The 27,023-nt window shown below is 37.4% G+C and overlaps 1 protein-coding gene, 9 non-coding genes and 1 pseudogene across 10 annotated transcripts in view; 8 read left to right on the top strand and 3 right to left on the bottom strand.

Annotated features, from left to right (window-relative positions):
- The window catches only part of LOC130221902 (NACHT, LRR and PYD domains-containing protein 12-like), a 213,871-nt gene that overhangs the window by 32,067 nt on the left and 154,781 nt on the right, over positions 1-27,023 (top strand). The gene's annotated exons all lie outside the window — the stretch shown is intronic.
- On the top strand, positions 1,120-1,206 carry trnay-gua (transfer RNA tyrosine (anticodon GUA)). Its single transcript is given in 2 exon segments — positions 1,120-1,156; positions 1,171-1,206. It is a non-coding gene; the product is annotated as a tRNA-Tyr (tRNA).
- trnae-cuc (transfer RNA glutamic acid (anticodon CUC)) lies at positions 1,301-1,372 on the bottom strand. The gene has a single exon. It is a non-coding gene; the product is annotated as a tRNA-Glu (tRNA).
- On the top strand, positions 1,667-1,739 carry trnar-acg (transfer RNA arginine (anticodon ACG)). Its single transcript has one exon. It is a non-coding gene; the product is annotated as a tRNA-Arg (tRNA).
- On the top strand, positions 4,604-4,690 carry trnay-gua (transfer RNA tyrosine (anticodon GUA)). Its single transcript is given in 2 exon segments — positions 4,604-4,640; positions 4,655-4,690. It is a non-coding gene; the product is annotated as a tRNA-Tyr (tRNA).
- trnae-cuc (transfer RNA glutamic acid (anticodon CUC)) lies at positions 4,785-4,856 on the bottom strand. The gene has a single exon. It is a non-coding gene; the product is annotated as a tRNA-Glu (tRNA).
- Positions 5,151-5,223, top strand: trnar-acg (transfer RNA arginine (anticodon ACG)). Its single transcript has one exon. It is a non-coding gene; the product is annotated as a tRNA-Arg (tRNA).
- On the top strand, positions 8,088-8,174 carry trnay-gua (transfer RNA tyrosine (anticodon GUA)). Its single transcript is given in 2 exon segments — positions 8,088-8,124; positions 8,139-8,174. It is a non-coding gene; the product is annotated as a tRNA-Tyr (tRNA).
- Positions 8,269-8,340, bottom strand: trnae-cuc (transfer RNA glutamic acid (anticodon CUC)). Its single transcript has one exon. It is a non-coding gene; the product is annotated as a tRNA-Glu (tRNA).
- trnar-acg (transfer RNA arginine (anticodon ACG)) lies at positions 8,635-8,707 on the top strand. Its single transcript has one exon. It is a non-coding gene; the product is annotated as a tRNA-Arg (tRNA).
- On the top strand, positions 21,730-23,940 carry LOC130222005 (gastrula zinc finger protein XlCGF8.2DB-like; annotated as a pseudogene).

Genomic DNA, 27,023 nt, shown 5'->3' with positions numbered 1-27,023 from the left:
CTAATGCTTGTAACCTCCTCCTGGCGAGGAGAAAGTCTCAGACCCTGGATCACAGTTCTTCTAGGGAGGGATTGTCACATGCTCTGTGAGAGCATCCTATCGACACCAAAACTTGCCATAATAACAAAGCACAGCATGTGTTGAATGAACTCCGTGTTGACAGAGCCGTGTCCTTATTACAAGCAACAAGCTAACGATGACAAACTGAGCAGACAGGGCCAGTGGCGCAATGGATAAAGCGTCTGACTACGGGTCAGAAGATTCTAGGTTCGACTCCTGGATGGCTCTCTTTGGTCTTTTTGCTTTGCTGTCAGTCAGTGCACTGCGGTCGCCTTTCCCCCCGCTGGAGCTGTTCAGTTCCACTCTGGAGTGAATCGAGTTTCTGGGGCCGCCAGCACAGAGCCCGTGGGGTGCTCCCCTGGTTTCAAAGGCTGTCCCAACTGCTGATTTTTATTAACGTCTACTACAGCTACACCAACCGTAAACCCAGCCTACTTGTTGCAAAAGTACCTACCACTTTGAAGTCACCCAGCCAACTTGCAGCGTAATCTCTTTTCATCTTGTAAGTCTCTGAGCTGCAGCAATACCTAAGTGCTCTGATAAAACATGCATAAAAGAAACTATGGCTTTTAACCTCCTCTTGGAGAGGAGAGAGTCTCCGACCCTGGATCTCAGGTCTTCTATGGAGGGACTGTCAGGAATCCTGTAAGAGCATCCCATCCACACAACCTCTTGCCATAAAAACAAAGCAGAATGTGTGGTGATGGAACTCCAGGTTGACAGAGCCTTGTCCTTGTTTCAAACAATGTGCTAACAAGGTGCTGAACAGAGTGCCAGTGGCACAAAGGATAACGCTTATGACTATGGATCAGAAGATTCTAGCTTTCGGAAACCATGAGACTATGTATGAGTTCAGAAAGAACTGAGATTTGTGCAGACTGGCCCTCACAAGTGATAGCTCCCATATGGTCTAGCGGTCAGGATTCCTGGTTTTCACCCAGCGGCCCGGCTTGGACTCCCGGTATAGGAAGGCTTGAGCGTTTTTGCTTCTGCCCTTTTTGGCCAGCAGTCGGACTGCAGCAACCTTAAGAGGGTGGGCTTGTGGAAAACTCTTGTAAGCCTTTGATAGCTCAGTTGGTAGAGCGGAGGACTGTAGGTGGGATGTTGGCAATCCTTAGGTCGCTGGTTCGACTCCGGCTCGAAGGAGATCTTTTGCGCTCAGAGCTGCTTTCGTGCCTGTGCAGTTCGAACATGTCTTTGTCGCTAGAGCTCAAAGTTCACCATAGAGGTGAAAAGGAAGTTCCCTGACCGGGAATCGAACCCGGGCCGCGGCGGTGAGAGCGCCGAATCCTAACCACTAGACCACCAGGGAAGGATGACAGAATTTTGCCCTCAAGCCTAGCTGTGGGCCTCCACGCAAGTATGCTGCAGCTGCTCTGTCAAAAATGAATCTAATGCTTGTAACCTCCTCCTGGCGAGAAGAAAGTCTCAGACCCTGGATCACAGTTCTTCTAGGGAGGGACTGTCACATGCTTTGTGAGAGCATCCTATCGACACCACAACTTGCCATAATAACAAAGCACAGCATGTGTTGAATGAACTCCGTGTTGACAGAGCCGTGTCCTTATTACAAACAACAAGCTAACGATGACAAACTGAGCAGACAGGGCCAGTGGCGCAATGGATAACGCATCTGACTACGGATCAGAAGATTCTAGGTTCAACTCCTGGCTGGCTCTCTTTGGTCTTTTTGCTTTGCTGTCAGTCAGTGCACTGCGGTCGCCTTTCCCCCCGCTGGAGCTGTTCAGTTCCACTCTGGAGTGAATCGAGTTTCTGGGGCCGCCAGCACAGAGTCCGTGGGGTGCTCCCCTGGTTTCAAAGGCTGTCCCAACTGCTGATTTTTATTAACGTCTACTACAGCTACACCAACCGTAAACCCAGCCTACTTGTTGCAAAAGTCCCTACCACTTTGAAGTCACCCAGCCAACTTGCAGCGTAATCTCTTCATAAAGTAATCTAATCATAAAAGAAACTATGGCTTTTAACCTCCTCTTGGAGAGGAGAGAGTCTCCGACCCTGGATCTCAGGTCTTCTATGGAGGGACTGTCAGGAATCCTGTAAGAGCATCCCATCCACACAACCTCTTGCCATAAAAACAAAGCAGAATGTGTGGTGACGGAACTCCAGGTTGACAGCATCTTGTCCTTGTTTCAAACAATGTGCTAACAAGGTGCTGAACAGAGTGCCAGTGGCACAAAGGATAACGCTTATGACTATGTATCAGAAGATTCTAGCTTACGGAAACCATGAGACTATGTATGAGATCAGAAAAAACTGAAGTTTGTGCAGACTGGCCCTCACAAGTGATAGCTCCCATATGGTCTAGCGGTCAGGATTCCTGGTTTTCACCCAGCGGCCCGGCTTGGACTCCCGGTATAGGAAGGCTTGAGCGTTTTTGCTTCTACCCTTTTTGGCCAGCAGTCGGACTGCAGCAACCTTAAGAGGGTGGGCTTGTGGAAAACTCTTGTAAGCGTTCGATAGCTCAGTTGGTAGAGCGGAGGACTGTAGGTGGGATGTTGGCAATCTTTAGGTCGCTGGTTGGTAACAAAGATGTCTTTTCCTCTAATTATTACTTGTGTTTGTGCATACAAATATGCATAAACATTCACAAAAGCATATATAAGATACCCTGTGACAAAACCTTTTCCTTTAAACACAGTAAAGCGATCACATACTGGCCATTTTTTGCTATTTTTGGCCTTAGTAGATAATTGTTTGTACATTAATCACAAATGGATGAGAAACACTGTAACATCAAACTCATTTGTGTTCATTCCAGGTGCTGTGAAATATTTTGTATAATCTGCAGAGGTAATCAGGTGTAAAGTGCCATATATCTGATCCAGTCCTCCAGCATATTTTTTTTGCTTCAAATTAAAGTCTTTTACACTAAAAGCATTATGAAATTGGTCTTTTGTTGCTGATAATTGATTTATATTATCTGAAATATAACTAATTCTATTATATTTGAATGTTTTACACTAAATTAGTGTGAATTGTCAATTAATATGAAAATATACATTTAAATACGCATCTAAATTTGCTTCAATATAAAAAGCTTTTACTGCGTGTTGGCCTGTTTGTGAAGCTAAATCTTTAACTTAAGTTGATTGATTTGCACTAATATTATGTTTTAAATTGCCGTCTTAAAGATTTGCTGCATCAGCAGTGTTTATTTCGGGATTGTAAATGTATTCAGATTCATTATATTTTATATTATAGTATATCTATAATCTACAACAAAGAACTCAATTGCACTGACTCTAGAAAAATGAGTCAAACTAACTCTCATGTGTCTTATGATTGGCTGTTTGCTGCACGTCACACTTTCAGCTGCGTCAGCTCCAGAGTTGATCACAAACTAAAATCAAGTCAACAGGAAAGGTTTATATCAAGAATTGTCAAATCAATTAACATCGTTGTGACCAGGTTGGGTTTATTTGATTTTGTCAACTTCCAGAGCCTCCTTTCTTAACCAGGAGAAGGGGAGAATGCACTCACTCTGCATAGTGACATTCTGAAATCAAATTCAGCCTTATAGACAAAGGAATCAAGACAGTTTTTTCTAAGGGAACAAATCAAGCATCATGTAACATAAACAAACAAATCAAGGAAGCAACTTCTAGTCAGACACTTCCACAGCACAGCAGCTTCTAAATGCACCCACTCTGTCTCAGGCAGGCTAATATCTAGTAGCAGCGGGGCATAGTTAATCTGAAAGCAAGTTAGGCTAGAGTTTGTGTTTGTATAATTCTGTTGTACGGCGCTGTGAAATGTGGCGGGATAAAACAATAAGATTAGGAGTTCTGGGGCCGCCAGCACAGAGTCCGTGGGGTGCTCCCCTGGTTTCAAAGGCTGTCCCAACTGCTGATTTTTATTAACGTCTACTACAGCTACACCAACCGTAAACCCAGCCTACTTGTTGCAAAAGTACCTACCACTTTGAAGTCACCCAGCCAACTTGCAGCGTAATCTCTTTTCATCTTGTAAGTCTCTGAGCTGCAGCAATACCTAAGTGCTCTGATAAAACATGCATAAAAGAAACTATGGCTTTTAACCTCCTCTTGGAGAGGAGAGAGTCTCCGACCCTGGATCTCAGGTCTTCTATGGAGGGACTGTCAGGAATCCTGTAAGAGCATCCCATCCACACAACCTCTTGCCATAAAAACAAAGCAGAATGTGTGGTGATGGAACTCCAGGTTGACGGAGCCTTGTCCTTGTTTCAAACAATGTGCTAACAAGGTGCTGAACAGAGTGCCAGTGGCACAAAGGATAACGCTTATGACTATGGATCAGAAGATTCTAGCTTTCGGAAACCATGAGACTATGTATGAGTTCAGAAAGAACTGAGATTTGTGCAGACTGGCCCTCACAAGTGATAGCTCCCATATGGTCTAGCGGTCAGGATTCCTGGTTTTCACCCAGCGGCCCGGCTTGGACTCCCGGTATAGGAAGGCTTGAGCGTTTTTGCTTCTGCCCTTTTTGGCCAGCAGTCGGACTGCAGCAACCTTAAGAGGGTGGGCTTGTGGAAAACTCTTGTAAGCCTTTGATAGCTCAGTTGGTAGAGCGGAGGACTGTAGGTGGGATGTTGGCAATCCTTAGGTCGCTGGTTCGACTCCGGCTCGAAGGAGATCTTTTGCGCTCAGAGCTGCTTTCGTGCCTGTGCAGTTCGAACATGTCTTTGTCGCTAGAGCTCAAAGTTCACCATAGAGGTGAAAAGGAAGTTCCCTGACCGGGAATCGAACCCGGGCCGCGGCGGTGAGAGCGCCGAATCCTAACCACTAGACCACCAGGGAAGGATGACAGAATTTTGCCCTCAAGCCTAGCTGTGGGCCTCCACGCAAGTATGCTGCAGCTGCTCTGTCAAAAATGAATCTAATGCTTGTAACCTCCTCCTGGCGAGAAGAAAGTCTCAGACCCTGGATCACAGTTCTTCTAGGGAGGGACTGTCACATGCTCTGTGAGAGCATCCTATCGACACCACAACTTGCCATAATAACAAAGCACAGCATGTGTTGAATGAACTCCGTGTTGACAGAGCCGTGTCCTTATTACAAACAACAAGCTAACGATGACAAACTGAGCAGACAGGGCCAGTGGCGCAATGGATAACGCATCTGACTACGGATCAGAAGATTCTAGGTTCAACTCCTGGCTGGCTCTCTTTGGTCTTTTTGCTTTGCTGTCAGTCAGTGCACTGCGGTCGCCTTTCCCCCCGCTGGAGCTGTTCAGTTCCACTCTGGAGTGAATCGAGTTTCTGGGGCCGCCAGCACAGAGTCCGTGGGGTGCTCCCCTGGTTTCAAAGGCTGTCCCAACTGCTGATTTTTATTAACGTCTACTACAGCTACACCAACCGTAAACCCAGCCTACTTGTTGCAAAAGTCCCTACCACTTTGAAGTCACCCAGCCAACTTGCAGCGTAATCTCTTCATAAAGTAATCTAATCATAAAAGAAACTATGGCTTTTAACCTCCTCTTGGAGAGGAGAGAGTCTCCGACCCTGGATCTCAGGTCTTCTATGGAGGGACTGTCAGGAATCCTGTAAGAGCATCCCATCCACACAACCTCTTGCCATAAAAACAAAGCAGAATGTGTGGTGACGGAACTCCAGGTTGACAGCATCTTGTCCTTGTTTCAAACAATATGCTAACAAGGTGCTGAACAGAGTGCCAGTGGCACAAAGGATAACGCTTATGACTATGTATCAGAAGATTCTAGCTTACGGAAACCATGAGACTATGTATGAGATCAGAAAAAACTGAAGTTTGTGCAGACTGGCCCTCACAAGTGATAGCTCCCATATGGTCTAGCGGTCAGGATTCCTGGTTTTCACCCAGCGGCCCGGCTTGGACTCCCGGTATAGGAAGGCTTGAGCGTTTTTGCTTCTACCCTTTTTGGCCAGCAGTCGGACTGCAGCAACCTTAAGAGGGTGGGCTTGTGGAAAACTCTTGTAAGCGTTCGATAGCTCAGTTGGTAGAGCGGAGGACTGTAGGTGGGATGTTGGCAATCTTTAGGTCGCTGGTTGGTAACAAAGATGTCTTTTCCTCTAATTATTACTTGTGTTTGTGCATACAAATATGCATAAACATTCACAAAAGCATATATAAGATACCCTGTGACAAAACCTTTTCCTTTAAACACAGTAAAGCGATCACATACTGGCCATTTTTTGCTATTTTTGGCCTTAGTAGATAATTGTTTGTACATTAATCACAAATGGATGAGAAACACTGTAACATCAAACTCATTTGTGTTCATTCCAGGTGCTGTGAAATATTTTGTATAATCTGCAGAGGTAATCAGGTGTAAAGTGCCATATATCTGATCCAGTCCTCCAGCATATTTTTTTTGCTTCAAATTAAAGTCTTTTACACTAAAAGCATTATGAAATTGGTCTTTTGTTGCTGATAATTGATTTATATTATCTGAAATATAACTAATTCTATTATATTTGAATGTTTTACACTAAATTAGTGTGAATTGTCAATTAATATGAAAATATACATTTAAATACGCATCTAAATTTGCTTCAATATAAAAAGCTTTTACTGCGTGTTGGCCTGTTTGTGAAGCTAAATCTTTAACTTAAGTTGATTGATTTGCACTAATATTATGTTTTAAATTGCCGTCTTAAAGATTTGCTGCATCAGCAGTGTTTATTTCGGGATTGTAAATGTATTCAGATTCATTATATTTTATATTATAGTATATCTATAATCTACAACAAAGAACTCAATTGCACTGACTCTAGAAAAATGAGTCAAACTAACTCTCATGTGTCTTATGATTGGCTGTTTGCTGCACGTCACACTTTCAGCTGCGTCAGCTCCAGAGTTGATCACAAACTAAAATCAAGTCAACAGGAAAGGTTTATATCAAGAATTGTCAAATCAATTAACATCGTTGTGACCAGGTTGGGTTTATTTGATTTTGTCAACTTCCAGAGCCTCCTTTCTTAACCAGGAGAAGGGGAGAATGCACTCACTCTGCATAGTGACATTCTGAAATCAAATTCAGCCTTATAGACAAAGGAATCAAGACAGTTTTTTCTAAGGGAACAAATCAAGCATCATGTAACATAAACAAACAAATCAAGGAAGCAACTTCTAGTCAGACACTTCCACAGCACAGCAGCTTCTAAATGCACCCACTCTGTCTCAGGCAGGCTAATATCTAGTAGCAGCGGGGCATAGTTAATCTGAAAGCAAGTTAGGCTAGAGTTTGTGTTTGTATAATTCTGTTGTACGGCGCTGTGAAATGTGGCGGGATAAAACAATAAGATTAGGAGTTCTGGGGCCGCCAGCACAGAGTCCGTGGGGTGCTCCCCTGGTTTCAAAGGCTGTCCCAACTGCTGATTTTTATTAACGTCTACTACAGCTACACCAACCGTAAACCCAGCCTACTTGTTGCAAAAGTACCTACCACTTTGAAGTCACCCAGCCAACTTGCAGCGTAATCTCTTTTCATCTTGTAAGTCTCTGAGCTGCAGCAATACCTAAGTGCTCTGATAAAACATGCATAAAAGAAACTATGGCTTTTAACCTCCTCTTGGAGAGGAGAGAGTCTCCGACCCTGGATCTCAGGTCTTCTATGGAGGGACTGTCAGGAATCCTGTAAGAGCATCCCATCCACACAACCTCTTGCCATAAAAACAAAGCAGAATGTGTGGTGATGGAACTCCAGGTTGACGGAGCCTTGTCCTTGTTTCAAACAATGTGCTAACAAGGTGCTGAACAGAGTGCCAGTGGCACAAAGGATAACGCTTATGACTATGGATCAGAAGATTCTAGCTTTCGGAAACCATGAGACTATGTATGAGTTCAGAAAGAACTGAGATTTGTGCAGACTGGCCCTCACAAGTGATAGCTCCCATATGGTCTAGCGGTCAGGATTCCTGGTTTTCACCCAGCGGCCCGGCTTGGACTCCCGGTATAGGAAGGCTTGAGCGTTTTTGCTTCTGCCCTTTTTGGCCAGCAGTCGGACTGCAGCAACCTTAAGAGGGTGGGCTTGTGGAAAACTCTTGTAAGCCTTTGATAGCTCAGTTGGTAGAGCGGAGGACTGTAGGTGGGATGTTGGCAATCCTTAGGTCGCTGGTTCGACTCCGGCTCGAAGGAGATCTTTTGCGCTCAGAGCTGCTTTCGTGCCTGTGCAGTTCGAACATGTCTTTGTCGCTAGAGCTCAAAGTTCACCATAGAGGTGAAAAGGAAGTTCCCTGACCGGGAATCGAACCCGGGCCGCGGCGGTGAGAGCGCCGAATCCTAACCACTAGACCACCAGGGAAGGATGACAGAATTTTGCCCTCAAGCCTAGCTGTGGGCCTCCACGCAAGTATGCTGCAGCTGCTCTGTCAAAAATGAATCTAATGCTTGTAACCTCCTCCTGGCGAGAAGAAAGTCTCAGACCCTGGATCACAGTTCTTCTAGGGAGGGACTGTCACATGCTCTGTGAGAGCATCCTATCGACACCACAACTTGCCATAATAACAAAGCACAGCATGTGTTGAATGAACTCCGTGTTGACAGAGCCGTGTCCTTATTACAAACAACAAGCTAACGATGACAAACTGAGCAGACAGGGCCAGTGGCGCAATGGATAACGCATCTGACTACGGATCAGAAGATTCTAGGTTCAACTCCTGGCTGGCTCTCTTTGGTCTTTTTGCTTTGCTGTCAGTCAGTGCACTGCGGTCGCCTTTCCCCCCGCTGGAGCTGTTCAGTTCCACTCTGGAGTGAATCGAGTTTCTGGGGCCGCCAGCACAGAGTCCGTGGGGTGCTCCCCTGGTTTCAAAGGCTGTCCCAACTGCTGATTTTTATTAACGTCTACTACAGCTACACCAACCGTAAACCCAGCCTACTTGTTGCAAAAGTACCTACCACTTTGAAGTCACCCAGCCAACTTGCAGCGCAATCTCTTTTCATCTTGTAAGTCTCTGAGCTGCAGCAATACCTAAGTGCTCTGATAAAACATGCATAAAAGAAACTATGGCTTTTAACCTCCTCTTGGAGAGGAGAGAGTCTCCGACCCTGGATCTCAGGTCTTCTATGGAGGGACTGTCAGGAATCCTGTAAGAGCATCCCATCCACACAACCTCTTGCCATAAAAACAAAGCAGAATGTGTGGTGACGGAACTCCAGGTTGACAGCATCTTGTCCTTGTTTCAAACAATGTGCTAACAAGGTGCTGAACAGAGTGCCAGTGGCACAAAGGATAACGCTTATGACTATGTATCAGAAGATTCTAGCTTACGGAAACCATGAGACTATGTATGAGATCAGAAAAAACTGAAGTTTGTGCAGACTGGCCCTCACAAGTGATAGCTCCCATATGGTCTAGCGGTCAGGATTCCTGGTTTTCACCCAGCGGCCCGGCTTGGACTCCCGGTATAGGAAGGCTTGAGCGTTTTTGCTTCTACCCTTTTTGGCCAGCAGTCGGACTGCAGCAACCTTAAGAGGGTGGGCTTGTGGAAAACTCTTGTAAGCGTTCGATAGCTCAGTTGGTAGAGCGGAGGACTGTAGGTGGGATGTTGGCAATCTTTAGGTCGCTGGTTGGTAACAAAGATGTCTTTTCCTCTAATTATTACTTGTGTTTGTGCATACAAATATGCATAAACATTCACAAAAGCATATATAAGATACCCTGTGACAAAACCTTTTCCTTTAAACACAGTAAAGCGATCACATACTGGCCATTTTTTGCTATTTTTGGCCTTAGTAGATAATTGTTTGTACATTAATCACAAATGGATGAGAAACACTGTAACATCAAACTCATTTGTGTTCATTCCAGGTGCTGTGAAATATTTTGTATAATCTGCAGAGGTAATCAGGTGTAAAGTGCCATATATCTGATCCAGTCCTCCAGCATATTTTTTTTGCTTCAAATTAAAGTCTTTTACACTAAAAGCATTATGAAATTGGTCTTTTGTTGCTGATAATTGATTTATATTATCTGAAATATAACTAATTCTATTATATTTGAATGTTTTACACTAAATTAGTGTGAATTGTCAATTAATATGAAAATATACATTTAAATATGCATCTAAATTTGCTTCAATATAAAAAGCTTTTACTGCGTGTTGGCCTGTTTGTGAAGCTAAATCTTTAACTTAAGTTGATTGATTTGCACTAATATTATGTTTTAAATTGCCGTCTTAAAGATTTGCTGCATCAGCAGTGTTTATTTCGGGATTGTAAATGTATTCAGATTCATTATATTTTATATTATAGTATATCTATAATCTACAACAAAGAACTCAATTGCACTGACTCTAGAAAAATGAGTCAAACTAACTCTCATGTGTCTTATGATTGGCTGTTTGCTGCACGTCACACTTTCAGCTGCGTCAGCTCCAGAGTTGATCACAAACTAAAATCAAGTCAACAGGAAAGGTTTATATCAAGAATTGTCAAATCAATTAACATCGTTGTGACCAGGTTGGGTTTATTTGATTTTGTCAACTTCCAGAGCCTCCTTTCTTAACCAGGAGAAGGGGAGAATGCACTCACTCTGCATAGTGACATTCTGAAATCAAATTCAGCCTTATAGACAAAGGAATCAAGACAGTTTTTTCTAAGGGAACAAATCAAGCATCATGTAACATAAACAAACAAATCAAGGAAGCAACTTCTAGTCAGACACTTCCACAGCACAGCAGCTTCTAAATGCACCCACTCTGTCTCAGGCAGGCTAATATCTAGTAGCAGCGGGGCATAGTTAATCTGAAAGCAAGTTAGGCTAGAGTTTGTGTTTGTATAATTCTGTTGTACGGCGCTGTGAAATGTGGCGGGATAAAACAATAAGATTAGGAGTTCTGGGGCCGCCAGCACAGAGTCCGTGGGGTGCTCCCCTGGTTTCAAAGGCTGTCCCAACTGCTGATTTTTATTAACGTCTACTACAGCTACACCAACCGTAAACCCAGCCTACTTGTTGCAAAAGTACCTACCACTTTGAAGTCACCCAGCCAACTTGCAGCGTAATCTCTTTTCATCTTGTAAGTCTCTGAGCTGCAGCAATACCTAAGTGCTCTGATAAAACATGCATAAAAGAAACTATGGCTTTTAACCTCCTCTTGGAGAGGAGAGAGTCTCCGACCCTGGATCTCAGGTCTTCTATGGAGGGACTGTCAGGAATCCTGTAAGAGCATCCCATCCACACAACCTCTTGCCATAAAAACAAAGCAGAATGTGTGGTGACGGAACTCCAGGTTGACAGCATCTTGTCCTTGTTTCAAACAATGTGCTAACAAGGTGCTGAACAGAGTGCCAGTGGCACAAAGGATAACGCTTATGACTATGTATCAGAAGATTCTAGCTTACGGAAACCATGAGACTATGTATGAGATCAGAAAAAACTGAAGTTTGTGCAGACTGGCCCTCACAAGTGATAGCTCCCATATGGTCTAGCGGTCAGGATTCCTGGTTTTCACCCAGCGGCCCGGCTTGGACTCCCGGTATAGGAAGGCTTGAGCGTTTTTGCTTCTACCCTTTTTGGCCAGCAGTCGGACTGCAGCAACCTTAAGAGGGTGGGCTTGTGGAAAACTCTTGTAAGCGTTCGATAGCTCAGTTGGTAGAGCGGAGGACTGTAGGTGGGATGTTGGCAATCTTTAGGTCGCTGGTTGGTAACAAAGATGTCTTTTCCTCTAATTATTACTTGTGTTTGTGCATACAAATATGCATAAACATTCACAAAAGCATATATAAGATACCCTGTGACAAAACCTTTTCCTTTAAACACAGTAAAGCGATCACATACTGGCCATTTTTTGCTATTTTTGGCCTTAGTAGATAATTGTTTGTACATTAATCACAAATGGATGAGAAACACTGTAACATCAAACTCATTTGTGTTCATTCCAGGTGCTGTGAAATATTTTGTATAATCTGCAGAGGTAATCAGGTGTAAAGTGCCATATATCTGATCCAGTCCTCCAGCATATTTTTTTTGCTTCAAATTAAAGTCTTTTACACTAAAAGCATTATGAAATTGGTCTTTTGTTGCTGATAATTGATTTATATTATCTGAAATATAACTAATTCTATTATATTTGAATGTTTTACACTAAATTAGTGTGAATTGTCAATTAATATGAAAATATACATTTAAATACGCATCTAAATTTGCTTCAATATAAAAAGCTTTTACTGCGTGTTGGCCTGTTTGTGAAGCTAAATCTTTAACTTAAGTTGATTGATTTGCACTAATATTATGTTTTAAATTGCCGTCTTAAAGATTTGCTGCATCAGCAGTGTTTATTTCGGGATTGTAAATGTATTCAGATTCATTATATTTTATATTATAGTATATCTATAATCTACAACAAAGAACTCAATTGCACTGACTCTAGAAAAATGAGTCAAACTAACTCTCATGTGTCTTATGATTGGCTGTTTGCTGCACGTCACACTTTCAGCTGCGTCAGCTCCAGAGTTGATCACAAACTAAAATCAAGTCAACAGGAAAGGTTTATATCAAGAATTGTCAAATCAATTAACATCGTTGTGACCAGGTTGGGTTTATTTGATTTTGTCAACTTCCAGAGCCTCCTTTCTTAACCAGGAGAAGGGGAGAATGCACTCACTCTGCATAGTGACATTCTGAAATCAAATTCAGCCTTATAGACAAAGGAATCAAGACAGTTTTTTCTAAGGGAACAAATCAAGCATCATGTAACATAAACAAACAAATCAAGGAAGCAACTTCTAGTCAGACACTTCCACAGCACAGCAGCTTCTAAATGCACCCACTCTGTCTCAGGCAGGCTAATATCTAGTAGCAGCGGGGCATAGTTAATCTGAAAGCAAGTTAGGCTAGAGTTTGTGTTTGTATAATTCTGTTGTACGGCGCTGTGAAATGTGGCGGGATAAAACAATAAGATTAGGAGTTGGTAAAAGCAAGCGATCGCTCCATATTAAATTTTTCTGTACAGAGAGGTCATGTTTTGATCTTCTATTGGTTTCATGCTCTCACATGACACGATTTCAAGCTTATCTACCATGAAATCTGTCATGAATCTATAAATTTATAATTAGAAAATAATTAGATCACAAGTAAAATTATTGTATAGGCAGTTTATACAGGGTAATTCAACGACAAGAGTTCACTTTCATATCTCCACAATGCATAACTTTTCATGTGAATAACCTCCTCCACCTACACCAACTACAGCATTTCTCAGACTTCTTTTTCACTATGGTGTAATTACAGTGGTGAACATCACATAAAACAACAACTGCACTTACTCCTGTAACTTGTTTTTAACAATGAAATTTAAATACTTGTGTCACATATTAATTTAAATAAATGATCATCATCATGTGCCGTCATCTTTATTAATAGCTGCCTAATAGGCCAGACCATTAACTGAATAGGACCGTTTTACATATAAGAAACCTGTTAATAGGTATAGCTGTGCATGCCAATACCAACTTGATAGCCTAAAGCATAATACATGAACAGGACCTTCCATACATCTCTTAAGACAAATAAGCAAAGGTGTCTATAACAATACATGCTTGATTCCCCAAATCATTACAATCATTACATCTGAATGGTGCCTTTTCACATATTTTTTAAAGCTAGACAACCATTAGTCATAGTTCTTCACCAATACCAGTTTAATACCTCAAATAATTACACTATATATATATATATATATATATATATATATGTGTGTATGTATGTGTGTGTGTGGCATTATAATGTACAATTTGGCATCAGCATCTTTGCTTAAGAAATGAGAAGAAATAAAATATTAGTCCTTAAGAACAGTATGAGAAGTTTAGAGTTTAGAAACATAAGTTTAGAAATATGAAACACCTGCAGATGGTGTACTGGTGTTCACTAAGAGGGCAAACTGTGACTCCTCCAGTTAAAGAATTTAAAAACTCGGGCGAGTGACTATACTGCACAAATATTAGTAGTTTGGGATGGATTGCTATTGTAAATGCCAAGAAAATGAGACAAACTACATTAAAATAAGTCCTACAGTAGATCCTACAGTCCTAACACAATATTTTATTTTGACACATTGTGTGGCTGCTGTACTTTGTAGATTATTTTGACACATGTAAAATTAGTATTGCACATTATAAGTTAATTAACATGAAGTTATGATATGGCTGTTTCTCACTGTTGATTGTAATGCATTAGCCAACGTTTAATGAATCTTTGTGACTTTAACGTGTTACCTAGACAAAAGTAGACAAAATCAGTCAAAACTAGGCAAAATCAGACAAAACTTAACAAACATAGACAAAACAAAACTAGACAAAACTAAACAAAAATAGACAAAATCAGACAAAACTAAACAAAACGAGACAAAATCAGACAAAACTAAACAAAACGAGACAAAAGTAGATAAATCAGACAAAAAAAAATAGACAAAATCAGACAACACAAAACTAGACAAAAGTAGACAAAATCTGACGAAACAAAAGTAGACAAAATCAGACAAAACGCATCTAGATAAAACCAGAAAAAACAAAAGTAGACAAAATCAGACAAACAAAACTAGACAAAACAAAACCAGACAAAATCAGACAAAAGTAGACAAAATCAGACAAAACGAAATTAGACAAAAGTAGACAAAATTGGACAAAACTAGACAAAACTAAACAAATCTAGACAAAACTAAACAAACCAAGAGAAAACAAAACTAGACAAAACTAAACAAAAATAGACAAAATCAGACAAAACTAAACAAAACGAGACAAAACTAAACAAAACTAGACAAAAATAGATAAAATCAGACAAAACAAAACTAAACAAAAGTAGACAAAATCAGACAAAACGCATCTAGACAAAATCAGACAAAACAAAAGTAGACAAAATCAGACAAACAAAACTAGACAAAACAAAACTAGACAAAAGTAGACAAAATCAGACAAAACGACATTAGACAAAACTACACAAAAGTAGACAAAATCGGACAAAACTAAACAAATCTAGACAAAACTAAACAAAAATAGACAAAATCAGACAAAACGAGACAAAAGTAGACAAAATCAGACAAACAAAACTAGACAAAATCTGACAAAACAAAACTAGACAAAAGTAGACAAAATCTGACAAAACAAAAGTAGACAAAATCAGACAAAACGAAATTAGACAATACTAAACAAATCTAGACAAAACTAAACAAACCTAGAGAAAACAAAACTAAACAAAAATAGACAAAATCAGACAAAACTAAACAAAACGAGAAAAAACTAGACAAAGGTAGATAAAATCAGACAAAAAAAATAGACAAAAGTAGACAAAATCAGACAAAACGCATCTAGACAAAAGTAGAAAAAACAAAAGTAGACAAAATCTGACAAAACAAAAGTAGACAAAATCAGACAAAATGAAATTAGACAAAACTAGACAAAATGAGACAAAACTAAACAAAATGAGACAAAAGTAGACAAAATCTGACAAAACAAAACTAGACAAAAGTAGACAAAATCAGACAAACAAAACTAGACAAAAATAGACAAAACCAGACAAAACAAAACTAGACAAAAGTAGACAAAATCAGACAAACAAAACTAGACAAAACAAAACTAGACAAAAGTAGACCAAATCAGACAAAACTAGACAAAACGAAATTGGACAAAACTAGACAAAATCGGACAAAACTAAACAAACCTAGACAAAACTAAACAAACCTAGACAAAAGTAGACAAAATCTGACGAAACAAAACTAGACAAAAGTAGACAAAATCAGACAAACAAAACTAGACAAAAGTAGACAAAATAAGACAAAACTAAATTAGACAAAACTAGACAAAAGTAGACAAAATCTGACAAAAATAGACAAAACTAAACAAAACGAGACAAAACTAAACAAAACTAGACAAAATCAGACAAAACGCATCTTGACAAAATCAGACAAAACAAAAGTAGACAAAATCTGACAAAACACAGCTAGACAAAATGACACAAAATCAGACAAAACAAAAGTAGACAAAATCTGACAAAACAAAACTAGACACAAGCAAACAAAATCAGACAAACAAAACTAGACAAAAGTAGACAAAATCAGACAAAACTAAACAAATCAGGACAAAACAAAACTAGACAAAACTAAACAAAAATAGACAAAATCAGACAAAACTAAACAAAATGAGACAAAACTAAACAAAACTAGACAAAAGTAGACAAAATCAGACAAACAAAACTAGACAAAAAACTAGACAAAAGTGGGCAAAATCAGACAAAACCAGACAAAATCAGACAAAACGAAATTAGACAAAACTAAACAAAACTAAACAAAATGAGACAAAACTAAACAAAAGTAGACAAAATCTGACAAAACAAAACTAGACAAAAGTAGACAAAATCAGACAAACAAAACTAGACAAAAGTAGACAAAATCAGACAAACAAAACTAGACAAAAAAACTAGACAAAAGTAGGCAAAATCAGACAAAACTAGACAAAATCAGACAAAACAAAATTAGACAAAACTAGACAAAAGTAGACAAAATCAGACAAAACAAAACTAGACAAACGTAGACAAAATCAGACAAAACAAAACTAGACAAAAGTAGACAAAATCAGACAAAACGCAACTAGACAAAATTAGACAAAACAAAACTAGACAAAAGTATACAAAATCAGACAAACAAAACTAGACAAAACAAAACTAGACAAAAGTATACAAAATCAGACAAAACTAAACAAATCAGGACAAAACAAAACAAGACAAAACTAAACAAAAATAGACAAAATCAGACAAAACTAAACAAAATGAGACAAAACTAAACAAAAAGTAGACAAAATCTGACAAAACAAAACTAGACAAAAGTAGACAAAATCAGACAAACAAAACTAGACAAAAGTAGACAAAATAAGACAAAACTAAATGAGACAAAACTAAACAAATCTAGACAAAACTAAACAAACTTAGACAAAACAAAACTAAACAAAAATAAACAAAAATAGACAAAATCAGACAAAACTAAACAAAATGAGACAAAACTAGACAAAAGTAGACAAAATCAGACAAACGAAACTAGACAAAAAACTAGACAAAAGTAGGCAAAATCAGACAAAACCAGACAAAATCAGACAAAACGAAATTAGACAAAACTAAACAAAATGAGACAAAACTAAACAAAAGTAGACAAAATCTGACAAAACAAAACTAGACAAAAGTAGACAAAATCAGACAAACAAAACTAGACAAAAGTAGACAAAATCAGACAAACAAAAGTAGGCAAAATCAGACAAAACTAGACAAAATTAGACAAAACTAAACAAAACTAGACAAAAGTAGACAAAATCAGACAAAACAAAACTAGACAAAAGTAGACAAAATCAGACAAAACAAAACTAGACAAAAGTAGACAAAATCAGACAAAACGCATCTAGACAAAATTAGACAAAACAAAACTAGACAAAAGTAGACAAAATCAGACAAACAAAACTAGACAAAACAAAACTAGACAAAAGTAGACAAAAACAGACAAAACGCATCTAGACAAAATCAGAAAAAACAAAAGTAGACAAAATCAGACAAAACAAAAGCAGACAAAAGTAGACAAAATCAGACAAAAGTAGACAAAATCAGACAAAACTAGACAAAACTAAACAAATCTAGACAAAACTAAACAAACTTAGACAAAACAAAACTAGACAAAAATAGACAAAAATCAGACAAAACTAAACAAAATGAGACAAAACTAAACAAAAGTAGACAAAATCTGACAAAACAAAACTAGACAAAAGTAGACAAAATCAGACAAACAAAACTAGACAAAAAACTAGACAAAAGTAGGCAAAATCAGACAAAACTAGACAAAATCAGACAAAACGAAATTAGACAAAACTAAACAAAGCTAAACAAAATGAGACAAAACTAAACAAAAAGACAAAATCTGACAAAAATAGACAAAATCAGACAAAACTAAACAAAACGAGACAAAACTAAACAAAACTAGACAAAATCAGACAAAACAAAACTAGACAAAAGTAGACAAAAGTAGGCAAAATCAGACAAAACTAGACAAAATCAGACAAAACAAAATTAGACAAAACTAAACAAAAGTAGACAAAATCAGACAAAACAAAATTAGACAAAAGTAGACAAAATCAGACAAAACGCATCTAGACAAAATTAGACAAAACAAAACTAGACAAAAGTGGACAAAATCAGACAAACAAAACTAGACAAAACAAAACTAGACAAAAGTATACAAAATCTGACAAAACTAAACAAATCAGGACAAAACAAAACTAGACAAAACTAAACAAAAATAGACAAAATCAGACAAAACTAAACAAAATGAGACAAAACTAAACAAAAGTAGACAAAATCTGACAAAACAAAACTAGACAAAAGTAGACAAAATCAGACAAACAAAACTAGACAAAAGTAGACAAAATCAGACAAACAAAACTAGACAAAAAAAAACTAGACAAAAGTAGGCAAAATCAGACAAAACTAGACAAAATCAGACAAAACAAAATTAGACAAAACTAAACAAAACTAGACAAAAGTAGACAAAATCAGACAAAACAAAACTAGACAAAAGTAGACAAAATCAGACAAAACAAAACTAGACAAAAGTAGACAAAATCAGACAAAACGCATCTAGACAAAATTAGACAAAACAAAACTAGACAAAAGTAGACAAAATCAGACAAACAAAACTAGACAAAACAAAACTAGACAAAAGTAGACAAAAACAGACAAAACGCATCTAGACAAAATCAGAAAAAACAAAAGTAGACAAAATCAGACAAAACAAAAGCAGACAAAAGTAGACAAAATCAGACAAAAGTAGACAAAATTAGACAAAACAAAACAAATCTAGACAAAACTAAACAAACTTAGCCAAAACTAGAAACTAGACAAAAACTAGACAAAAATAGACAAAATCAGACAAAACTAAACAAAATGAGACAAAACTAAACAAAAGTAGACAAAATCAGACAAACAAAACTAGACAAAAAACTAGACAAAAGTAGGCAAAATCAGACAAAACTAGACAAAATCAGACAAAACGAAATTAGACAAAACTAAACAAAGCTAAACAAAATGAGACAAAACTAAAAAAAGTAGACAAAATCTGACAAAAATAGACAAAATCAGACAAAACTAAACAAAACGAGACAAAACTAAACAAAACTAGACAAAATCAGACAAAACAAAACTAGACAAAAGTAGACAAAGGTAGGCAAATTCAGACAAAACTAGACAAAATCAGACAAAACAAAATTAGACAAAACTAAACAAAACTAGACAAAAGTAGACAAAATCAGACAAAACAAAACTAGACAAAAGTAGACAAAATCAGACAAAACAAAACTAGACAAAAGTAGACAAAATCAGACAAAACGCATCTAGACAAAATTAGACAAAACAAAACTAGACAAAAGTAGACAAAATCAGACAAACAAAACTAGACAAAACAAAATTAGACAAAATTATACAAAATCAGACAAAACTAAACAAATCAGGACAAAACAAAACTAGACAAAACTAAACAAAAATAGACAAAATCAGACAAAACTAAACAAAATGAGACAAAACTAAACAAAAGTAGACAAAATCTGACAAAACAAAACTAGACAAAAGTAGACAAAATCAGACAAACAAAACTAGACAAAAGTAGACAAAATAGGACAAAACGAAATGAGACAAAACTAAACAAAACTAGACAAAAGTATACAAAATCGGACAAAAATAGACAAAATCAGACAAAACAAAACTAGACAAAAGTAGACAAAATCAGACAAAACGCATCTAGACAAAATTAGACAAAACAAAACTAGACAAAAGTAGACAAAATCAGACAAACAAAACTAGACAAAAGTAGACAAAAACAGACAAAACGCATCTAGACAAAATCAGAAAAAACTAAACAAAAGAGACAAAACTAGACAAAAGTAGACAAAATCAGACAAACGAAACTAGACAAAAAACTAGACAAAAGTAGGCAAAATCAGACAAAACCAGACAAAATCAGACAAAACGAAATTAGACAAAACTAAACAAAACTAAACAAAATGAGACAAAACTAAACAAAAGTAGACAAAATCTGACAAAACAAAACTAGACAAAAGTAGACAAAATCAGACAAACAAAACTAGACAAAAGTAGACAAAATCAGACAAACAAAACTAGACAAAAAAAACTAGACAAAAGTAGGCAAAATCAGACAAAACTAGACAAAATCAGACAAAACAAAATTAGACAAAACTAAACAAAACTAGACAAAAGTAGACAAAATCAGACAAAACAAAACTAGACAAAAGTAGACAAAATCAGACAAAACAAAACTAGACAAAAGTAGACAAAATCAGACAAAACGCATCTAGACAAAATTAGACAAAACAAAACTAGACAAAAGTAGACAAAATCAGACAAAACAAAACTAGACAAAAGTAGACAAAATCAGACAAAACGCATCTAGACAAAATTAGACAAAACAAAACTAGACAAAAGTAGACAAAATCAGACAAACAAAACTAGACAAAACAAAACTAGACAAAAGTAGACAAAAACAGACAAAACGCATCTAGACAAAATCAGAAAAAACAAAAGTAGACAAAATCAGACAAAACAAAAGCAGACAAAAGTAGACAAAATCAGACAAAAGTAGACAAAATCAGACAAAACAAGACAAAACTAAACAAATCTAGACAAAACTAAACAAACTTAGACAAAACAAAACTAGACAAAAATAGACAAAATCAGACAAAACTAAACAAAATGAGACAAAACTAAACAAAAGTAGACAAAATCTGACGAAACAAAACTAGACAAAAGTAGACAAAATCAGACAAACAAAACTAGACAAAAAACTAGACAAAAGTAGGCAAAATCAGACAAAACTAGACAAAATCAGACAAAACGAAATTAGACAAAACTAAACAAAGCTAAACAAAATGAGACAAAACTAAACAAAAGTAGACAAAATCTGACAAAAATAGACAAAATCAGACAAAACTAAACAAAACGAGACAAAACTAAACAAAATCAGACAAAACAAAACTAGACAAAAGTAGGCAAATTCAGACAAAACTAGACAAAATCAGACAAAACAAAATTAGACAAAACTAAACAAAACTAGACAAAAGTAGACAAAATCAGACAAAACAAAACTAGACAAAAGTAGACAAAATCAGACAAAACAAAACTAGACAAAAGTAGACAAAATCAGACAAAACGCATCTAGACAAAATTAGACAAAACAAAACTAGACAAAAGTAGACAAAATCAGAGAAACAAAATTAGACAAAATTATACAAAATCAGACAAAACTAAACAAATCAGGACAAAACAAAACTAGACAAAACTAAACAAAAATAGACAAAATCAGACAAAACTAAACAAAATGAGACAAAACTAAACAAAAGTAGACAAAATCTGACAAAACAAAACTAGACAAAAGTAGACAAAATCAGACAAACAAAACTAGACAAAAGTAGACAAAATAGGACAAAACGAAATGAGACAAAACTAAACAAAACTAGACAAAAGTATACAAAATCGGACAAAAATAGACAAAATCAGACAAAACGAGACAAAACTAAACAAAACTAGACAAAATCAGACAAAACAAAACTAGACAAAAGTAGACAAAATCAGACAAAACACATCTAGACAAAATCAGACAAAACAAAAGTAGACAAAATCTGACAAAACAAAGCTAAACTTTGTTTTTTTTAAGACCTGATGGTGCTGAAAGAGGAGACTCATCAATGGAATGAAGTGAAAGAGAAACAGCAGTTTAAGAAACTCCAAGAAATAACGACTGATGAAAAACCCACACTGTCTAAAATACTTCTTCACGCGTAAGACTTCGGAAATCCAAATCTAGGTGTAATTTCAACTGTAAACAGTGTAGAAAGAGTTTCACTAAAAAGTCAAAGCTTGATGTTCACTTGAGAGTTCACACTAGGGAGAAACCTTACATCTGCGAACAGTGTGGAAAGAGTTTTGGTCAAATACAAGGCTTTAAAACCCACATGATAATTCACACTGGAGAGAGGCCGTACACATGCCAACCGTGTGGAAAAAGCTTCTGTCATGCAGGAAACTTCGCAGCGCACATGAGAATTCATACTGGAGAGAGGCCGTACACATGCCAACAGTGTGGAAAAAGCTTCAATAATACAGGAAACTTGGCAGTGCACATGAGAATTCACACTGGGGAGAAGCCTTACTCTTGCCCTCAGTGTGGAAAGAGTTTTAAGCAAAATGGCACCCTTGAAGTCCACATGAGAACACACACTGGAGAGAGAAGTTTTACTTGCACACAGTGTGGGAAAAGTTTTGCTCAAAAACAAAACCTTGACACCCACATGAGGATTCACACTGGAGAGAAACCTTACACATGCACAGAGTGTGGTAGAAGTTTCCAATATAAAAGCACACTCAAACACCACATGATAAGTCACGCCAGTGAGAAGCCGTTTGTATGTGCTCAGTGTGGAAAGAGCTTCACAACCAAAGCTAGCCTCATGAATCACATGAATGGTCACAATGGAACCATAGTGTTCACTTGTGATCAGTGTGGAAAGAGTCTCACACGCAAAGACTCCATTAGGCAACACATGAAGACTCACTCAGGAGAGGATCGTTTTAGATGCAGTGAGTGTGGAAAGGGCTTTAAACATAAAAGAAGCCTCAGCACTCACATGAAGCTTCACAATGGAGATCAGAGTCCTCAAAATTGAGGCCTTGTCCACACAAATACGGGTATAATCAAAACAGCAGCTTTTTCATGTAGTTTGGCTGTTCATTCACGTGAAAGATTCACATGCTTATGATGGTCCTGCATTAGCTATCACATGATTCACCAATCAGATGAATCCCAGATGAGATTTACCTCAGTTACCTTCGTCTTGAAGAATACCCCTCTTTTCTAGATTGGGCGACACGGCAGCCCAGCGGTTAGCACTGTTGCCTCACAGCAAGAATGTCACAGGTTAAAGTCCTAACTAAACCAGTTGACATTTCGGTGTGGAGATTGCTTATTTTCCCCGTGCTCACTTGGGTTTCCCCTGGGATTCCATGTTTCCTCCCAGTCCAAAAACACACGATCTAGGTAAACTGAACATTTTTTATTGGCACCATAGTTGAGCTCTTAGTAAGCCATATATCTCCCTTTAGCCATCCCTACAGTACATCTGGAAAGTACTCATAGCGCTTCACTTTTTCCACATTTTTTTATGTTACAGCCTTATTCCAAAATGCATTAAATTCATGTATTTCCTTAACATTCTACTCACAATACCCCATAATGACAATGTGAAGAAAGATATTTTGATTTTTTTCTGAGAAATCACATATACATAAATATTCACAGCCTTTGCTCAATACTTTAATGCACCTTTGGCAGCAATTACAGCCTTAAGTCTTTTTGAATTCGATGCCTCAAGCTTGGCACACCTGTCTTTGAAAAGTTTTGCATATTCTTCTTCGCAGTACCTCTCAAGCTCTATCAGGTTAGATGGGAAGTGACATTGTACAGCCATTTTCAGATCTCTCCAGAGATGTTCAATAGGATTTAGGTTTGTGCTCTGGCTGGGCCACTCAAGGACATTCACAGAGTTGTCGTGAAGCCACTCCATTGATATTTTGGCGGTGACCTTTGAGTCATTGTCCTGCTGGAAGCTATTCTGACTAGTCTTCCTGTTTATGAGGCTGAAAAACATCCCCACTGCATGATGCTGCCACCACCATGCTTCACTGTAGGGATGGTATTAGCCTGGTGAGGAGTGGTGCCTGGTTTTCATTAAACAGAACACCTGGCATTTAGGTCTCTTTACATTAAGTTTGAAATTAACTAGCAAATAAGAGATTCTTGATCGAATGTTGAATTATATGTGTCTAAAGACAATATAGCAGGAAGAAAAGCTAGAAGAAACCGTTTAAGTGAGAGAAATCGTGTTTAATTAGTTAATGATTGTGATGCAGCTGATCAAGAAGCCTTGTTAACGTGAAACTAGCTCGATTAACATAGGAGATCGTCTGAAAAGAAACACGATTAGAGTTAAATGTTGGAAAAAAAAAGAGAATAAGCGAAAGGATCGAGTGAAGAAGTTCTTCACATTAAAGAGATTAAAAGTTCATCTGGTTTTGGTCAGGTTTTTTAGTTGTTTTATTTTTCCTCTTTTACCTGGATTGGTGCCATCGTTGTGCTCCTGTTTGATCTATTGAATTGATGCTGGATTGGGATTGATGCTTACTGGATTCTGGATTCGTTCTGACTCCTGTCATCGCTGAAGGGGTTGGGACTGGTGAGCCACACAGACCTAACTTCAATTTGTCATTGTGTGAAACTGATACTGTTGCCGATCTGGATGGTAGAAAACTGAACTATAAGCACACACAGTCGTTCAATTCTTTCTTTTGGGAAAAGGATTCACTCACAGAGGAGAAACTGAGTGACAGACAATTCGTTGTTGCTACCTGAGAAATTTTATAATCACAAAACGGTGAATATACATTTACTGACTGCTTTTTGCAGGAAAAGAAAAGACTTTTGAGAAACTGAGTTTATAGAGAATAAAAAGAACTGTGATCATATGTGAACTGCTTTATTGGTTCGTTACTTCATTTATTGTTGATGTATCAAGTGTAATAGGTTTGGGTTTGTTTTATTTGTTTTTTCACATACAAAAATTGCATAGATCAGAGAGGAAGAAGAATTTAACACAGTTGAGAAATTAATCCAGAAAATATATTTTTTCTTTAATAGTTTATTTCATAACAATTTAAATCGTTACTTATAAGGGTCTTTCATCTTACTGATAAAAAGTCATGTTTATTTCTTCTATCTGTGAAATTGAAGAGAATTGAGAGTGAAACCTGTGAAAACAAAGGATAATTTCAGTTTTATTTCACCAACAGTATTGAGTAAAGGTTATACTTTCCTAATATACTTACCTGTTGGGTAAAACCGGGGTTTGAAACCTGTAAGAAATCAAATTGAAAAACATTTGTGAAACATTATTTTATTATTTCATTTATTATCGAGTATTTTTATCGAGTAAGATCCACACATGCGGATGTCAGTAAAGGACCACACACACACACATCGTGAAATGCAGAAGTTTTTTTTCTTTCCATTTGGTTTGTGTTATTAAATTCTATAACACTCTCACCAGTCCTTACTCCCTATTTGCGTCTAATACCCCAGTGTGTCACGGGGGCATGAATGCAATGTTCATGGGTGAATGTGGAACTGCTGAACTGCAGTTAAAGTCACCCAAAATTACAGGAAACTCTTACATGAACGCACTTTACGTAAACGCCTTAATTTTATTGTGGTGCATACACTTATACATGTTACAGAATTCACGAGTTGTTCTTGAGGTTTTTCCCCTTTCAGAGTTTTGAGCTGAAAGTGATGGGGTGGTTTTCCCCTTTATAAGTGTGGAGTCGGAGAAAGTAAATATAGCGATCAGTTCACAAAGTTTTTATCCCGCATTTGATGTCTCTTTTTTTTTTTTTCTCCGCTTAATCGGCTACAATATTATTGTCTATTAAGGCTAGATTACAGATGTCCATGTAGATATAGTCTCTAGTGTCTTCAAAGTATGTGAAAGATCCAGAAGGGCATCCTGCTGATTTGATTTAGAAGGGGACTTTTTGTCAGACAGCTCACTGGTCAGGTATACATCCGTGCTAAAATATCAAGGTGAAAGTCATCATAGCTTGCTTGGAATAGACCCAGCTCCCAACCCAACTGCAATTTTTTTTATCGCACGATAAGAGTCTTATAACAGCCCTCCACTAATATATATATATATATATATATATATATATATATATATATATATATATATATATATATATATATATATATATATATATATATATATATATCGTCACCTTAGAATTATAAGGTTTTATCTGACATTTTTGTCAAAATTGAGTTATTCACATGTTCTTATTAAATAACATCTTATTTACATTATATGATGTTTTTTATAAGTTGTTTACATTTTAAGACTTTTTATTTAAAAAACAAAAAAGGTTTATCTACAAAGTCGAACTCTAGCTTGGCTCTATAAGGTTCTTTCTGTGAGCCAATCAGCATTTTAATGCACGCATGAGGACCAATCAGGATCAGCTTTCTTTGTCATTTGCCGGACTGCTCCATTGATAGCGGAAAACACCAGAAAGACAAAATCACACAAAATCAGAGTCGACCAAATAATGCCACACAAATGTGATGATTTAGAAGCATTTCTTGACATTGAGATTCATGCATTCGTTCATTTTCTTTTCGGGGTAGTCCCTTTATTAATCTGGGGTCACCACAGCGGAATGAACCGCCAACTAATCCAGCATATGTTTTACGCAGCGGATGCCCTTCCAGCTGCAACCCATCACTGGGAATCACCCATACACACTCATTCACACAAATACACTATGGACAATTTAGCTTACCCAATTCACTTGTACCGCACGTCTTTGGACTGTGGGGGAAACCGGAGCACCCGGAGGAAACCCACATCAACACGGAGAGAATATGCAAACTCCCCACAGAAATGCCAACTGACCCTGCCGAGGTTCGAACTAGCGACCTTGCTGTGAGGCAATTGTGCTACCAACTGCGTTACCGCGTCTCCGACATTAAGATGAAATGTTAAATTTTACATTGTTGAAAAACGATGGATGTATGATAAAAATGTAAATATTAAATGTCAAATATATTTATTTGTTTACATATAGTCAGTGAAACACTTTTCAGTGTTTATTAAACTCATTTGGTCATCATCTGTTTCTTTTGAAGTCTTTAAATTTAATATTAAGCCTTAAAGGGCAAATACCTAATTTAATTCATGGGACATATAATTCAATAGATGTAATTCAATAATTCATATAAAGCATAAAATTTTATAAATATTAACATATTAGTTAGATAAAATTAACAGCTGCACTGGAACATTTTTTTAGCACATTTTGTATGCTTAATTTGAACAAGAAAAATATTCATCCTAAAACATGAAATA

This window comes from Danio aesculapii, chromosome 4 (assembly GCF_903798145.1).
Source record: "Danio aesculapii chromosome 4, fDanAes4.1, whole genome shotgun sequence".
Taxonomy (NCBI): domain Eukaryota; kingdom Metazoa; phylum Chordata; class Actinopteri; order Cypriniformes; family Danionidae; genus Danio; species Danio aesculapii.
The sequence above is the reverse complement of the archived record's forward strand: the minus strand, read 5'-3'. Positions and strand labels throughout refer to the sequence as shown.